The sequence below is a fragment of the Cetorhinus maximus genome, chromosome 5 (assembly GCF_964194155.1).
Source record: "Cetorhinus maximus chromosome 5, sCetMax3.hap1.1, whole genome shotgun sequence".
Lineage (NCBI taxonomy): Eukaryota > Metazoa > Chordata > Chondrichthyes > Lamniformes > Cetorhinidae > Cetorhinus > Cetorhinus maximus.
The window spans coordinates 28,109,542-28,120,383 of NC_135883.1; positions in this window are offsets into that span (position 1 = coordinate 28,109,542).

Below are 10,842 nucleotides of genomic sequence, written 5' to 3' on the forward strand. Positions count from 1 at the left end.
TCAGTGAGTAAACCCCTTGTACTGGTCAAAAACAGGAGATTCACATCCCTCCCACCAGTCAGGACCCACCTTGCCGCACACCCACTTAATTGATCAGCTGAAGGGCAGCTCGGGGGCTCCTGGTTTAAACTCACCTGGCCATTAATAGTTATGGTATTCATTTGTGGATGATTTTTGTGAAGTGGGATCTCTTCCATGGGCATTGTTTGCACAAAATTGCGGTACCTCACCTGGGAACTGTCCCTGGAAAATTGAGGTGTTTGGTCACTTTACGAATGGTATATGGAATTAAGTTACAAATCATACATGTCTCATTGAATGGCAGAATAGCCTTGAGAGGCTGAAAGATCTATTTCTGCTCCTATGTGCCCATGTTTAGCATGCCACTCACTAAATACTCCTTCACCCCTTGGGGATGTGGTAGTGTATCAAATGACACTCGACATCGAAATGTTAAAGGTCCAAACAAGACAAAGACTTTATTCTACCAGTATGCATATGGGGATACAGCTCAGGAGAGACTGTTCAACGAACAAAGTTTGCTTTACATAATTATACACTTTACAATTGTGCTTGTTACTCAGGTATCCAGTCTGTCACATGACCACAAACAATACTAGACAATTACAGTATCAAAACAAAAACAGAAAATGCTGGAAAAACTCAGCAAGTCTAACTGCATCTGTGGAGAGAAAAAAACAGAGTTAACGTATCGAGTCTGTCTGATTCTTCTTCAGAGCTAAAGAGAAGTAAAAATGTGATGAAATTTATACTGTTTATGGGGGGTGGAGCAGGTGAAGCTGGATAGATGGCCAGTGATAGGTGGAGGCATAGGAGAGATTGCCAGAAATGTCATGGACTAAAGGACAAAGGGGTGTTAATGGTAGTGGTACTGGCTAAAAGAGGTGCTGATGGTGGTATTAAGATCAGAAAGCAGAATGCGATAATAGCAGGACAAGGGTAAGCACCCTTGTCCTGCTATTATCACATTCTGCTTTCTGACCTTAATTCCACCCTTACACTAAACTCTCAGTTCCCAGCCTGCTGTGTACCTGTATACCCTTCCAAATACCTGTCTAGTTGTCTTAATTACTTTCTGTGCTTATGTAATCCTACAGGGGACAAATTATTGCGCAATACCAGGGTAGAGGAGTCGCAGAGGGCAAGGGACTATATTGTTTCATAAGCTCTCATCTGCTGAAAAGGCTGCTATGGATATCCTGGTGTTAGAGGATGTATTTGTTTATAATTGGATGACCTATCTCTTCCTCATAATTAATAACACTCTTGAAACATAAATGGCAAGCATTTACATAACATTAACATTATACTACTTACAATCCCAATGAGGGGTGCAGGAGGGAATACCAGGAGCAGCACCAGGCAAACCTAAAAATAAGGTGCCAACTCGATGAATGCATGCATGCCAAACAGCAGAAGAAGCGTTTGATGGACAGAGCTAAGCGATCCTATAACCACTGAATCAGATCTAAGCTTTGCAGCCCTCCCACACCCAGTCTTGAATGGTGGTGGGCAATTAAACACTAACCAGAGGAGGAGGCTCCACAAATATCCCCATCCTCAATGGTGGGGCATCCCAGCAAATCAGAGCAAAAGACATGACTGAAGCATTTGCAAACATGTTCAGCCAGAAGGGCTGAGTGGATGATCCATCTCAGCCTCCTCCAGAGGTCCCCAGTGTGATGACAGTTTTCAGTCAATTCAATTAATTCCACATGGTACCAAGAAGTGCCTGGAGGTACTGGATACTGCTAAATCTATGGGCCCTGACAACATCGCGGCAGTAGAGTTAAGAATTTTCTTCCAGCACTAGCTGTGACCCTAGCCAAGCTGTTCCTGTACAGCTACAACATTGACATCTACCTGACAATGTGGAAAATTGCCCAGGTATGTCCTGTCCAGAAAAAAACAGGACAAAGCCAATCTGACCCTGATGAAGCTACATGCTTGAACCAGTTCCACAAATGGAAAGCTCCACCCCTAAGATCACCCACACTTTGGACTGATTCATCTGTACAGTCACATGATCCCCAAAACAGTATGAAAGGTTTACTTACAATCACTACATTCCTCCCCCTTTAACTTTGTTTTACATCTCTTATTCAGAAGAATATCTTAAACCATAACAAAGACAAATATACACAGTTCATGCAATTATAGATTAAATCTCTGAGGTGGTTTTCTGATTCAGGTGGAGCGACGTAGCTCTACGGCTTGAGATTCTACCACTGGATTAGCTTGACCAGGAACTGCACCATCAGGGACATCCTTAGACAATGGCAGTTCAGAATTATTTACTTCAACAGATACATCAGGTATGTCTATTCTATGCTGATCTGGCACCACAGGGGTCAAAGGTTTGTCTTCAATTTCAGGTGGAGTAACTGGTTGCTGGAGTGTCTCTCTATTTCTTAGATGATCCACATGTTTCCTAACAATCTTGTTTTCCACTTCCACTTGGTATGACCAAGGCCCTGTTTCAGAGGCAATTATACCAGGAACCCATCTCGGTCCATTTCCAAAACTTCGTACAAAAACTATCTCTCCCACAGTAAATATTCGAGCTTTACTGTGAATATCATGATTCACCTTCCGACTAATGTGGTTCTTCTCTACCTTCCCCTCTAAGTTAGGGACCACCAGACTCAATCTTGTATGTAGGCAGCATGTCATTAATAATCCAGATGTGTTGAACCCATAGTTGTATGAGGAGTCGTGCGATAGTTAAGAAGAAATCGTGAAATTCGTACTTCTAACGCTCCTTCAGATAATTTCTTCATTCCTGTTTTAAAAGTTTGCACTGCTCTTTCTGCTAACCCATTGGATGAGGGAAGATATGGGGCTGTTTTAATATGTTTAATTCCAGTTAAGTACATGAATCTCTGGAATTCTGTACTAGTGAAAGCAGTACCATTATCTGAAACAATGACTTCTGGTAGGCCATGTACACGAAAACATTGGCACAGCTTTTCAATAGTTGCACATGATGTCGGTGATCTAACTTCATACACATCCATCCATTCAGGATGCACGTCGATGATCAATAAAAACATGGTTTCTAAAAATGGACCTACATAGTCTTTATGTAGTCTAAACCAGGGTCAACCAGACCACTCCCACGAATGTAGTGGAGCTGAAATGGGCAACTTCTGTTGTTGCTGACATTGGAGGCAGCATTTAACAATTTTTCCTGTATCACTCTCTACACCTGGCTGCCAGATATAGCTTTGCGCAAGAATCTTCATTTTTGAAATGCCTGGATGCGCATTATGAAGCTCTGTCAAGACTTCCTTGTGAAGGGACAATGATTATTTCTCCCCGCAACAAGATACCACCTTGACAACTTAATTCAGCTTTATGGGTATAGAATGGTTTTGACTCTTCAGAGGCTTGTGCATCCGACCATCTTGCAATACCTGTTCTCAGACTCTTGATGAAATTGGATCCCGTTTGTCCAATTCTTTATCTGCTTTGCACAGACCGGTGAGGAGTCCAGGAAATTCAACACAAGTACAACTTCTTGTGGCACTGGAGCATGTGTAACGCTATCTGGCACAGGAAGATGACTGAGGGTGTCTGCATTTCCTATATGAACGCTCGGACAGTGTATAAAAGCTGTACTCATATGCCTACAAAATCAAAGCCTATCTTTGAATTCTAGCAGAAGCTATCGGCAGAATTGCTTTTTTCCCTAAATAAACCCATAAGTGGTTTGTGATCTGACACAATGGTGAAATGTCGACCATGCAAATATTGATGGAATTTCTTTACTTCAAATATTACAGATAAGCCTTATTTTTCAAGTTGTGAGTAACCCTTCTCGGCTGGAGGCATATCCTATTGGACTCTCGGAACCATCTTCCACCTTGTATGACAAAACCGCTCCCACTCAGTAGGGAGATACATCACAGGTTAATATTAATTCTTTTGATAGGTTATAGTGTACTAGCAGACATGATGAGTGTAAAAGCTTCTTGACTTTTATGTAGGCTTTGTCATGAATGATGCAGTTGGTAAAGAGGGGTTATTTTAAAAATCCCAGAGGGAAACTTTAAACAGCTGTCATAACCAATAATTTTAAGAGTTATGTTTGAGATGGGACTCTAAATTCAGGAATCAAACCACTAGTTGTTGAGATTTTGCATTAAACTAAATTAAACATTTTATTAATTTATACAGGTTAAAAATATGGCTACAAATTACTACTATCATAACTTTTAACAAATTCCCAAACTAATCTCCATTAAGGCACCAGCAACCCATAGACTTAACCAAATACCAGGCAAAGCATTTTCGCATTATGAATTCAAAATGAGGTTCTTTTCGCTGTGGAGCCAGTTGGAGGCTTGCAGCTGCCTTTTGATTTTATATTGCCTCTGCTCTGTACACCCAAAAACTACTGAAGTTATACCTACCAGCCCCATTGAATGTTAATTCTTATTGCATCAACAACCTCTTTGAACTCCAACTTTTAACAATGAAACCCCTTTTTCCGAATTTTCAGAGTTTTCAGAATGGACTGTGCCCATAGCCCCTCAGATGAAACTAGATCAAACCATTCGCATTTGTGGAGGCTACAAATTAACTGTGAACAAGGCTGCTAAAGCAGACAAATATCCAAACCTGAGGATTGAAGATGTGTACACTAAACTTGCAGAAGGAAAATCCTACACCAAACTGGACATAAGCCATGCTACCAACAGCTAGAGCTGGACAGCACATCTAGAGGGTATGTAACAACCAACACTTTAGCAGCCTTGTTCACAGTTAATTTATAGTATCCACAAATGCAAATGGTTTGATCTGGTTTCATCACAGGGGCTATGGGCACGGTCCATTCTGAAAATTCAGAAAAAGGGGTTTCATTGTTAAAAGGCGGAGTTCAAAGAGGTTGTTGATACAATGAGAATTAACATTCAATGGGGCTGGTAGGTATAACTTCAAAATTCTGAAACCAATTTTATTAATAATATAAACATATTGCTTGGTAGCTGCTAGAAAGGCATCAAGTTTTCACCCCACTTCTTGAATGCTCTATTCAAAAAATGCAAATGCACACTATCTTCCATATCAAAACTAGTACCCATCAAAGCACCCAGACTAGCTGACTTTAATCCAATTAAGACAGATCCGCAGAGTAAACCTCTATTTTAAAAGAAAAATGTTTTCCTAAATATTATATACATTAATAGCTTCATGAGAGGTTTCTTTTTGTTGCATCTTCCATGACCATCTGTGGTTCTTCTTCATTAGACATAGAAACATAGAAACTAGGAGTAGGAGTAGGCCATTCGGCCCTTCGAGCCTGCTCCACCATTCATTATGATCATGGCTGATCATCCAACTCAATAGCCTACTCCCGCTTTCTCCCCATACCCTTTGACTCCTTTCGCCCCAAGAGCTATATCTAACTCCTTCTTGAAAACATGCAATGTTTTGGTCTCAACTACTTTCTTTGGTAACAAATTCCACAGGCTCACCACTCTCTGGGTGAAGAAATTTGTCCTCATCTCAGTCCTAAATGGTCTACCCCATATCCTCAGACTGTGACCCCTGGTTCTGGACCCCCCACCCCACCATCAGGAACATCCTTCCTACATCTACCCTGTATGGTCCTGTTAGAATTTTATAGGTTTTCTATGAGATTCCCCCTCATTCTTCTGAATTCCAGCAAATATAATCCTAACCGACTCAATCTCTCCTCATATGTCAGTCCCGCCATCCCAGGAATCAGTCGGGTAAACCTTCGCTGCATTAATAAGTGTAAAGGGGCTAACACTGTAGACAAATTAGGCAAGAAGAAACCGTAATAGTTTACCATGCCCAAAAAAGACTTGAGTTCAGTGACACTCGTAGGAGGGGGTGCTTCCTTGATTGCCCTGACTTTCTCCTCTACTGGATGCCACCCCTTGGGCATCCACTCGATGACCCAAGTAAGTGACTTCAGTCGTTTGGAAAGTACACTTCTCTTTTTTTCAATTGTACACCAGCCTCCAAAAATCTCCTCAAAACCTCTTCTAGGCTGGCCAGATGTTTGGCTTTTGTTGATCCTGTGATCAGGACATCATCCAGGTGCACTACAACTTGGGAAAGTCTTTGTGGTAGGCTTTCCTTGGTTCTTTGGAAAATCGCACAGGTAGATGATAAAACAAAGGGTAGGCATGTATATTAGTACAGGCCCTTGAACGTGTTGGTGGTTACATACCCTCTAGATGTGCTGTCCAGCTCTAGCTGTTGGTAGCATGGCATATGTCCAGTTTGGTGTAGGATTTTCCTTCTGCAAGTTTAGTGTACACATCTTCAATCCTCGGGTTTGGATATTTGTCTACTTTAGCGGCCTTGTTCACAGTTAATTTGTAGCCTCCACAAATGCAAATGGTTTGATCTGGTTTCATCACTGGTTTCATGCTATGGGCGTGGTCCATTCTGAAAATTGGACTGGCTGGATTATTCCTAACTTCTCTGAGCAGCACAATTCTGAATCCACCTTCTCCTTTAGGGCATAAGGCACAGGTCTGGCCTTAAAGAACCAGGGCGTTTACCTCCAAATCTACATATATTTTTGCTTGTAGGCCTTTTATCTTTCTCAACTCATCACAGAATACACTGTCATACTTTTTTAACAGCTCAGGGATTCCTCCTGTTTTAACCTGAAAAATTTCTGACCACTTGAGTTTAATTTCTTTCAACCAATCACGGCCCAGAAGGCTAGGTCCTTCACCTGTTACAACAATCACTGGCAGCTGGGCTGTCTGTTGCCTGTAGGATACAGGTACAGAGGTGATGCTGTTCATCTGTATTGCCTCTCCAGTGTACGTCTTCAGTTGAGCTGTGGTTTTTTCCCAATTCAGTGGCTGGGTACCTTCGCTTAGGTATTAAAGATGTGTTCTCCCACCATTGTGGTCGATGCTCCTTTGTCAACCTCCAAGGCTAGAGGCTTCCCATTCACTTGAAGGGTGACGGTGATTGGTTCAGTTTTTTACTGCTTTGACATTGTATAGGGAATAGATATCAGTATCAGCAGCTTCTGGTTTAGTTATATTGTGCACTTCAATCATCTTGGCCTGCTGTCTGATTGGCTGTCTTGATTTCACCCTGCAATGCATTATTACATGTCCTTTTTTATGACAGTAGTGGCATTCTACCTCTTTAAATCTGCAGGTTTCTGGTACATGGTTACCCCCACGGTGGTAACAATTTAATTTCTGAATCACTGGTGAGATACTTCCAGTATTCCTTTTTGTTTTACAAGCGGTAAAGACTGTTTCCCACTTCGCGGTCGCCTCCCAAGTTTTCGTCCCACACCTGGCGACAGGTTCCCACCCCAACTGAAGAACAGCGCCATGTTGCACACTCTGTAAAGCCTGCGAGTCCCTCTCAGCACTCTCCATCACTAGTGCTATTTCCATGGTGCACTTCAGATCAATATTAACTTCTGCAAGTAAACGGAGCTGAATGGCGTTATTGTGTACGCCGCAAACCAAAGGATCTTGCAACATATCATTGAGAGATTCTCCGAAGTTGCAGTGCTCAGTCAAGTGTTTTAACTTCGCAATATACGTTGCAATTGACTCACTGGGAGCCCTTACTCTAGAGTTGAACTTGAATCTTTGCATAATCACCGATGGCTTCGGCTGAAAATGTGCCTTCACAAAGTCTACTAGCTCGTTAAAAGATTTGGAATTTGGCACATTCAGGGCAGAGAGACTACGGGTGAGGCTATGTGTCTTGCTGCTGCAGACACTTAGAAGAATTGCTCTCTGCTTCTCCTTCACTGTTATTTCATTCGCTACAAAGTAGAAAGCTAGGCTTTCTATGCACTGACTCCATGGATGTGTCGTAAGGGTCGATTCTGCCGAAGAGTGGCATGACTGGTGAGTATACTTTTCTTTCTTCCCATAAAAATCGAAATATTCACATTCAGGAGAGGTGCAGCGTCGAAGCTATTTATCCTCATCACAAATTGTAATAAACTTGGTGTACCTGACAGGTTTCTTGTTAGAAACAGTAAAATTTGTTTACAGAGCTCCTGATGAAGCTACATGCTTAAACCAGTTCCACAACTAGGAAGCCCCGCCCCTAAGATTACCCGCGCTTAGGCCTGATTCGTCTGTACAGTCATATGATTCACAAAACAATATGAAAGGTTTTACTTACAATCACTACAGAGCCCTAGCAAAATTAAAGTAAATGGGAATGAGGGGATTAACTCTCCACTGGTTGGAGACATACCCAGCACAAAGGAACATGGCTGTGGTTGTTGGAGGCCAATCATCTCAGTCCCAGGACATCACTGCAGGAGTTCCTCAGGGCAGTATCCTTCTCCCAACCATCTTCGGCTGCTTCATCAATGACCTTCCTTCCATCATAAGGTCAGAAGCGGGGATGTTCGCTGATGTTTGTACAATGACTCGCGACTCCTTAGATATTGAAGCAGTCCATGTCCAAATGCAGCAAGACCTGAACGATATCCAGGCTTGGGCTGACAAGTGACAAGTAACATTTGCTTCACACAAGTGTCAGACAATGACCATCTCCAACAAGAGAGAATCTAACCATCTTCCCTTGACATTCAGTGGCATTACCATAGCTGAATCCCCCACTATCAACATCCTGGGGCTTACCATTGACTAGAAACTGAACTGGACCAGCTATATAAATACTCTGACTACACGAGCAGGTCAGAGGCTAGGAATCTGGTGGCGAGTAACTCACCTCCTGACTCCCCAAAAGCCTGTCCACCATCTACAAGGCGCAAGTCAGTACTCACCACTTGTCTGGATGAGTGCAGCTCCAACTACACTCAAGAAGCTTAATATCATCCAGGACAAAGCAGTCCCACCACCATCTTAAACATTCATTCCCTCCACCACCAATGCACTGGCAGAAATGTGTAGCATCTACAAAATGCATTGCAGCAACTCACCAAGGATCCTTCAACAGCACCTTCCAAACTTGTGACCCCTACCACCTCGAAGGACAAGAGCAGCAGACACATGGGAACACCACCACCTGGAAGTTCCCCTCCAAGTCACTCAGCATCCTGACTTGGAAATATATCGCCGTTCCTTCACTGTCGCTGGATCAAAATCCTGAAACTCCCTCCCTAACAGCACTGTGGGTGTACCTAGAGCACATGGACTGTAGTGATTCAAGAAGGCAGCTCACCACCACCTGCTCAAGGGCAACTAGGAATGGTCAATCGATGCTGACCATGTCAGCAACGCTCACATTCCATGAAAGAAAGAAAACGATGATTGGGGAATCAAACATGTTAACAGTTCTGGGTCTGAATTATCAGCCACCCCCGCCGAAGTCAGGAACAGAGTAGGGTGGGAGGGGGTCAAAAATATCAGCGCTGGGCAGTGTGTTAGTTAGTTTCAAGACGCTGTTCCCAGTGCCGGCAATAATCACCGAGACATGTGGAGGAAGGCACAGGAATTCCATCCTCCTCCCAACTGAGGCCAATTAAAGATATTTAAAAGCTCTTTATGAGCATGTCAAGGTTTGAGTTTGAATTTTTAAGGGGACAGACAAATTACTCTTACCTTTAGAGTGGCGTGTTCCTATGCGAAAATCTAAACTTTAATCAGTTTCCCTCCAAAGGCGGTCTCTGACTCGAGAACAAACCCGAGTCCTATTTCACATCTCCGTGTCAAAAATTCAGCCCCCTGACCTCAGTCTCCGGATTAGTTAATCCTCCCAAACCCCATTCCAATACCTACTTGATATACCTAAATTGCTTCAGAGTTTCTTATCAAAATGTTCTCATATGTCATACTCAGCATGACCTGACCGCATCAACTTTACGTTTCTGAGCTACAGTAGAATGATGAGTTTCTGGTTTACAATGATCACATTGAGATAAATGGAAATGATGCAACCTTGATTTCAGATTCCTCAATATGACGAAAGCACAAGGTTTTCCTTATCTTTCCTTTTGAAGTCACCAGACCATTCTCCGATTAAGTTTTAACAAGGTTAGTAACAGGAAGAATGAATGCCAGGTAGGAATCTGCTGTCCTCAGAATCGTCATAAGTGAGATTTAGCAGAGACCGAAGTCCTCTGTTTGCTGGTTTTTACTGAAGTCAGCATTCTGAATTTTAACCCTCTTTATTCATGTCTCCTTACACAGGGTAAAGAGAAAGCCAGCGCTGGTGCAGTGGGCAGGGCTGGAGGAAGCATGCTGCTAGGCGCTTGACCCGACCACCATCCATTTCTTTTATCATTAACTATCCTCTTCACTCAGCTGACATCAGCTTGCACCTTCACTGAGAATCCACTGTTTGCAATGATATACCATTGCCTCTAGCTGCTGACCATTTTGTCCACCCCCTCTTTCTAGGTCCCGATGAAACCACAGGCCCATTGGCAATAGAAAAGGAGGAAAAATCTGTATCTAAAGGTGAACCATCACCCTCTCTTATATTTGTATGCCTCTGCTGAGAAATTGCATCGTTCCCCCTGCCCTCATTCACCCCCCCTACCCCAGCTTTTAGAAAGTGACTGGGAGGAGTCAGCCCTGGAGGATGCAGTGCATGTACCTTGCAATACATTGGAGGAGTCTAGTTTCAACTTATGTATGGTAGTCACCTAAGAACAAATGAAACATTAGAGGTAGGGGCAGGACTAGACCATGGGACCCTTTCAAACCTGCTCCAGCCTTCAGTATGATCATGGCAGATTTTGTACTTCAGCTCCACTTCCCCAACTGCTTCCCAAAAGCCTTGATTCCTTGAGAGCCAAGGCTAGGATTGGAAGCAAGGCGCGCACGCTAAAAATTGTGCCACCAGCCAGCATTCCAATTTCCCGGCTTCATC